This window comes from Dermacentor variabilis, chromosome 2, assembly GCF_050947875.1.
Source record: "Dermacentor variabilis isolate Ectoservices chromosome 2, ASM5094787v1, whole genome shotgun sequence".
Classification (NCBI taxonomy): Eukaryota; Metazoa; Arthropoda; class Arachnida; order Ixodida; family Ixodidae; genus Dermacentor; species Dermacentor variabilis.
The window spans coordinates 74648486-74656076 of NC_134569.1; the positions used below are offsets into that span (position 1 = coordinate 74648486).

General features: G+C 50.1%; 1 pseudogene; it reads right to left on the reverse strand.

Moving 5' to 3' along the window:
- Positions 1–2927: 2927 nt before the first annotated feature.
- On the reverse strand, positions 2928–4917 carry LOC142570346 (uncharacterized; annotated as a pseudogene).
- Between the last annotated feature and the right edge of the window lie 2674 nt (positions 4918–7591).

Sequence of the window (7591 nt, forward strand, 5' to 3'; positions counted from 1 at the left end):
TTTTTGCACACCGTGGTAATTTCATCGCAGTACGCAAAAGAGAAAGAAAAAGGTGAAATAACAAGGCATCAACACAAAAATGTTTCGGAGCTACACTGGTGTCCACCGTACTCGGTCAGCTTCGCATATATATAGCATATCGAAGGCAATTTGTGTGCGGCACACAAGAAATAGCTCTCGAGGCTTAACTGTCTCATGTAAAAAGTTCCTCTTGGAGACTAACGCCTGGAGGTTGGTTGTGAAACTCGGTGTGAAAGCAAACTTGACCAAGCGTCCAGTCCACGTTGCCTGATTGAGCAGTTTTGAAGCCTCGCTGAGCCGGGACCTCAGGCGGTTCGGCTTTTCAAGTGCTGTCATGGGTAAGGCGGGACACAGGTCAGCACCAAGCGTTTCCGCTCCTTTCTTACTACAGTGCTCTTCTCGGAATCATCGTGTTTCCTTCGTTTCTTGGGTCATATCTGTTTTAACGCGATAGGGTTAAGGAGCTCGTGTCACCGAAAAGCCGGTGTCGTCAGCGTCAGCGACGTTGGCCGTGAGCGATAAATCCCAGAAGGCACTTCATAAATAAAAAACATCTTGCAAGATCGGCTTGTGGGAATCGAATCAGGGTCTCCTGAGTGTGAGAGACGTTATCACTCAGACACGAATTCGATTATTCAAAACTGGACAAAATCGCCCCTAGTGAATGCGGTATTGCCTTAGAAACGTACCGTAGAAAGTAATATTGTGGTGTATATCGTTAATTATGATCAGGTAAATTACAGAAGTCGCAGTTTCACGAGTGGCGAAGTACGTTTCGGCTACATTTCTTCTGCGCTCTGCTATTACGCTCTGCTAAAGCCCCTTGATAATTTGAAAGTAGCGACACTCTCCTCCTCACGGCGCTTTCCTCCTCGATTCTCCTCGCCCGCCGGCTGCACACGGCGTGCTTTTCCTCCTGGGCTCCCGCGGACGGGCCGCAAGATTCTATGGAGGCGTGTTATTTTGGGCCAGTTGCGCGCCCCAGTGGGATTGAAAATTTTGAGAAATGCTAAGAACAGCATCGATAATGCTGGAGGCAACGTTTATGAGGAGGTTGGTTTTTTCTTAAGGCCGTGTGAACGGGGTATACCGATGTAAAGGGAGCTTTGAGGCGAGTTCTATGCTCCAGACAATTTTTCTGCCATATGATCAGATGCTCAATTCGTGCGTCTGATCTAGTATTGCTTGTGACACATCCCTTTGTGTGTGGATTATTAAGCGAAAGCCTTAGACCTCTGTTTCAAGATCCCGTTGTGAGTTACAGAAAATATCACGTGACCGAAGGAAGGCGGGAAGCGAACCAAAGCATGTGCAGCCGCGTATAAGAGATGAATAATGATTAGCAAAGTAATGATTGATTACTGATTGGATTAAGATTAATTCGGTTGTATTAAGGGGGATTAAGGTGGATTAAAGTCGACGAAGGTGGATTAAGGTGCATAAAGGAGGACTAGGTTGGATTAAGGTCAATGAAGGTGAATTAAGGTGGATAAGGTGCGTTGAGGTGCATTAGGGACGATTATATTGGATTAGGGTGGATTGAAGTGCATAAAGAAGGATAAGGGTGGGCTAGGGTGAATTAAAGTGAATGAAGGAGGATCATTGTGGATTAAGTAGGATTAGGGTAGACTAAGGTAGATGAATGTGGATTCGGGTGGATTAAGGTCAATTAAGGACGATTATAGTGGATTAGGGTGGATTAAAGTGAATGAGGGAGCATTAGGATTGATTAAGGAGGATTGAAGTGCATTAACGAGGGCTAGAGTACATCAAGTTTGATGAAGGTGGATTAGGGTGCATTAATGAGGACTTTCGTGGAATATGGTGGATTAAAGTGAATGAAGGAGGATTAAGGTCGGTGAATGTGGATTCGGTGAATTAATGTGCATTAGGAGGATTATGGTCGACTAATCGGTCTTAATACTCAAAGAACCCTAATTCACCTTACTCCACCCTAATCCATCTTAATGCTCCTTCATCCACCTTAATCCTTATTCATGCAGCTTAATCCAACTTCATCCTGCTTAATAGTCTCAATCTACCTTAATACACCCTAATCCACCTCTATCAAACCTAATTCAGCTCCATGGTCTCTAATCCACCTCAACCTACCCTAATCCATCCTAATCGGTCTTAATCCTCCTTTATCAACCCTAATTCACCTTAATCCACATTAATCGACCTTAATCTTCCTGTACCACCTTAGTCCTCCCTAATCCGCGTTCATGCACACTAATCCACCATAATCGGTCTTAATACCCTTTCATGAACCCTTCACCTTAATCCATCATAATGCGCCTTAATCCCCTCCACCCACCTAATCTTGATTCATGCATCTTAATCCTCCTTGATACACTCTAATCCACCTTAATCTTCATTAATACACTATAATCAACCTTAATCCTCCCTAATCCACCTTTGTCACTCACTTACGATTCATTAATTAACTTGGGTAATCATCCTCTCCTACAGGGGTGGACATGCTCTGGGTCACCTCTGGCCTTCCTTGGGTCACGTGATACTTCCAACGCGACCTTGAAACATGGAGATCTAAAGGCTTTCGCCTTAAAACTTAAAGAAACTCAATGTTGACTAGCTAACGCTCACCACCTGCAATACCACGGATATACTTGCCACTAATTTTTTCAGGGCGCATAGCAGAATCTATAATGCTGCACTTCCGACTGAATAAGAACAGTTAGCGACATGCCAGGTGGTGGAGCCGCCCCAGAATATTAAGCCTACTGAGGATAACCGCAACAAAAACGCTGGAATGAATGAATGAAACCACGTTTATTCCACATTAAAATGCGCCGAAGACGCTGCGGTGGAAAGACGAGGGGTGTTATTTCAAAAGGGGAAGGGTAAGGCTGCCTCCGTTTTAATAATGAACGTCCTGGAGGCAGCTAAGGGACCGCATGACGCTTGTGGCTGTCGCGGAGCCGATCGCCGACGGGTGGTGCTGCAGGGTCCTGAAGGAACAGCAGCAGTGCTCGCCAGAGCTCGATGGCATGGTCCGGAGACGTGGTATCCGGGGAAGCCCAAGTCTGGATAGAAGAAGGCCAGGGTCCCCGCTGTATGGTGGCCAGGGCACGAAGCCTTGCTGGGATATAGAGGGGGCACTCCCAACAAAGGTGGTTTAGATCATCACGACATGTGCACATGGAACAGAACCCACTTACGGGTGGTGGTGTGCCACCCTTGTGGAAACGGTTCAACAAGTGAGGAGTAAGGAGGGTGGTTGTCTGGATTCTCCGAAGCAAGACTGACTCTCGCCGACTGAATACCTTCGGTGGAAGTGACGGTATAGAGAGTGGATTGCCCACTGCTGCGAGGTAGGCGGCACGTCGTTGTTTGGTCGCATGCTTGTCTGCCATTGGGTCTGCTACCTCAGGTGTGGTAGCTAGGAGAGGATAAGGATTATCGGAGGCTCTGGCTAGCGCGGTAGAGAGATGAGCGCGCGCCAGTCTATGAGCCTTCTCGTTTCCGGGGATACAGCAGTGCGCAGGGACCCAGTGAATGGTAACATCGTGACCGCATCCGCGGAGCAGGCGTGCCTGGTGTCGGATCTACTGCAGTACGGGATCTGTGTAAATAATATTAGCACAAGCCCGATGGGCAGCCTAGGAATCTGTGTACACATGATGGTGAACTGGGTCAGTTTGAGAGGAAGTTGCGAAAGCCCACTCCAAATAATCTAGGATGGTCATTAGCTGAGCGCGGTTGCTGGACATTGCTTCTGCCGATATATGATGGCGGCGGTTCTGATTTTCATTTGTCTGGTCGTACCACGCAGTCGCATAACAGGTGTTACTAACGTCGTCTGCAGGCAGTGCAGCGTCCGTGTATACGATGCGTTTAGTCAAAGAGAGTGAACTCGTAGCCTTGGCATGCCTCTTGGCATGTGCAACGCGCCGCATTCGCTGAGTAGGGTCCATATTGAGAGGAAGTGGCCTGCCATCGGTGAGAGCCGTGATTTCCCACGGCGGCGTATTGTTGGGCGTTTTGTGGACGTCATACCCGAGGAGCATGAGTGTGTGTCGCCCGGCTTTTGTGGCGCGAAGTCTCGTCTCTTGTGTATAGATGTGCATGTCTACGAGCTCGGACAGGTTGTTGAGTTTGCTACAACTTTTAAGCGCTTCGAGGCTTGTGTACCTTGGGAGTCCAGTTACAATGCGTTTGGCTTCGTTAAGTAACTGCTCGAGTGCGTGCATCTGTGTACGGTTGACTGGATGATGCGGTAACCTGTACATGATACGGGAGACAAGAAAAGCTTGAGCGAACTGCCGCATTTCACGTTCGTTTACTCCATGGGTGCGGGTAGAGATCCTGCGTAAAGCGTGCAGGATTTGTTTGCTGGTCTTCGTAACGCATTGGAACCAAGTGTTCGCTGTGCAGTTCTCGTCTTGTTGCATACCGAGTATTCGGATAGTAGATTTCCGTGTGATGGGTTGGTCACCGATATACAGTTTAAAAGACTGCTTTTCTTCCTGCTTTCCAAAGGTAGACCTACCACCATGAATGACGACAAACTTTGTTTTGTCTGGGGGAGTGTGTAAACCCGTATCCGTGACATAGGCGTGAATAATGTCGAGGGCTCGTTGCAAGACGTCCTCCTGCTCCCCGATGCACCCTTGATGCGTCCACACGGTGACGTCATCGGCGTACACCGCGTGTTTCAGGCCCGTTACGTCGGCAAGGCGACGTGCATCGCTGGTGCATCGCTATATTAAACAGCGTCGGTGAAATAACCGAGCCCTGGGGGACGCCTACGTGGTTGGTTCGTATGGCACTGGCGTCGTGACCAACTTCGGCTTGGTAGCTTCACTCTTCAAGGAAACCCGCTATGAAGTTGTACATCTTCCCTCTGATGCCAAGGGCGCGTGCTTTGATCATGATAGTGTTATGTGGGACGGAATCAAATGCCTTGCGTATATCCACTGCGACAACGGCTCGCGGGTGCACCGAATTAGAGTCGAGGACGTCCTGTTTTAGGCGGGCTAGCACATCCTGTGTTGAAAGCCCACGGCGAAATACATACAGTGTAGGAGCCAAAAGGTCGCGATCTTCAAGGTACCACATCAAGCGTGTGTTGACCATGCTCTCCATTACTTTACAGACACACGAGGTCAAAGAGATCGGACGGAGGTTGGATAAGGTATGTGGTGGTTTACCAGGCTTCGGAATGGGCTTGACCACCGAAAACTTCCAAGTGGAGGGCAGTATCCCGGTATCTCAGACTCGATTAAATTCTTCTAGAAGAGCGTGCTTGTGTTCAAGGGGCAGACTACGTAGATGAGCGACGCCTACCTCATCGACCCCTAAAGCACTACGTACGTTAGCACGCTGCAAGGCGTGCTCCAGCTCGATCATGGTGAATGGGCTGTGTTAACTGGTTCATTATCTTCATAATGTACATCCTTCTGGTATGTGGTGTCTGTGGGGCGAGACGTCTGCGGGAAAAACAGTTCAGCGACCTGTCCAGCAAGTTCCTGAGCGCTGATGCCTTCGCGGAGGGCCACACGAGCCGCACCGTTGTTGGTCTTCCGCTGGCCGGGAAGAGAGCGCAGGATGGCCAAAACCTTGGAAGTATGAGTCTGTCCATTGATGGATTCACAAATTTCCATCCAGCGGTCGGGCGCGGCCATAGTCGTATACGATCAAACGCTGTATTTTGCGCAACAGTGCTTTCTGGTGAGCTGTGCGACCAGACCGCCTGTACTGAGCGAGTATCCGGTGCCTTCTATTCCATAAGGTGAGCAGATGTCTATCAGGCTCTGGGTGGTCAGAGGGAACCCGTAAGTGTTTGGTGGCTCTTCGCTTCGCTACGCACAGCTGTGATACCAGATGGTCAATGTTCTTGGCTGGAGACTGCTGCTGCAGTAACTCGCAGTATTTGTCCCAGTGTGTTATGTGGCTTAGCCGTGTAGTGGCGTGTGACTTCATCTTCGGATTGGCGCGGCCTGTGCGAAAGCGTATGAGGATCGGAAAGTGGTCGCTCCCCATGCAATCGTCCAGCACCTCCCATCAAAAAAGCTGCGGACGAGTACTCCAGGTAAGATCTGGTGATGTGTCTGCTTGGTGAACTGTCTGTCCCAGCCTCGTGTGTGCTTGAGGCATGTTGAGGAGCGTCAGCCCGTACTCCGAGATATCTCGCATGATGCGCCGACCGCGCGGGCTGCATTTGTTGTATCCCCAGGCGATGTGCTGAGCGTTAAAGTCCCCGCACAGAAATATGGTGTATTGCGGATAAATCTTCTTAAAGTGGGAGATGAAGGTGGGATCAACGAGTGGGCCCTAGTTGCCTTATTCCTTGTGTTCTCGGGAAACACGTAGACACAAAAGATGAGCATTGTGCGCTGTGATGAGACTTCTAACCGGCATCCGACAACGCTAAGAGTAGCGCTGCACCACGGTTGCATGTCTAATTGCACGTGTGTAGTTACCCGTCGCACGTACAATGCTGTCTTCGTGGGTTCAGCGACTTTTACAGGCGGGGCGTAGCCGTCATAGCCGATTATGCTCCGCACAGGGCCGTTGGCTTCTTGAAGAGCAATGACCAAGGGACTGGTGGTGTCTCGCTTGCTGGAGAATCGGGTGATCATGTCAGCCCTCTTGTTACGAAGAGAACGACAATTCCATTGCAGGACAGTTGCCTATGGTGATGAATTTGAAGAGCTAGACATGGTGAGGCTGTGTTGTTTCAGCAGCAATGAAGTTTGGTGGTACCCAAGTCGTACGCATTGCTGGTGCTCCTGCGGGTGTCGGTGGTGAGCAGGCCGGAAGAATGAAAAAAAAATGCAGCATTACGGGATGCTTTGCTACGAGCTATAAGAAAGACGCCTCAGCTCGCAAACAACGCTGTTCTTTGTCGGAACAAAGTTATTTCGGCCAATGTCATGCAGCCACTGCTTCCTGCACAAGCCGTCATGCTTTCCGTGTGGTATCATAAAAACGGCATAACCATCTTAAGGCTTCTTGCTGCTGTTATATGCGCAACAGCCCGGCATAGCGCTAGCACATAGAGCAGGAAACAGCGTACAACGTTCGCTACGCCTAGCTAAAGCACGGAGCCAGCCGTGCTCAGGAGGAAAATGGCGCGAACGAAAAAGAAAAACACAAGCAAAACTCAAGATCTGCGCGTTTCCAAGGGCAACGGCAGGGAGACCAATCGTCGTGCAGAAAAACGGGGGAAAAAATCTGGTTGCCGCGGGGGAACGCGCAAGGGGCGAGGAGGAGGCGAGAAGGTCGCGCGGTGGCGGCAGAGTTCAAAGAGTGTCGCTACTTTCAAGTTATCGAGGGACTTTACGCTCTGCGCACACGCAGAGCTATCTTGCGGTAAACACAGAAGACCCCCTCCTCGCAATGTACGGCGCTGTCCCGACACGTGGCGCGCCACTCGCGCCATGATCGCGTCCGCCTTCATGGCGCGTCGCGGCCCGGCCCGTCGTGTGCCGATCGCGACGTTTGGCTCGCGTGGATCGTTTGAGTAGGCGGTGCAAACGGGGTGCGATAACGCTATCGCGTTCCACTCTTGAAGGCGGAGCTTAAGCGTCCTCCAATTTTTTCT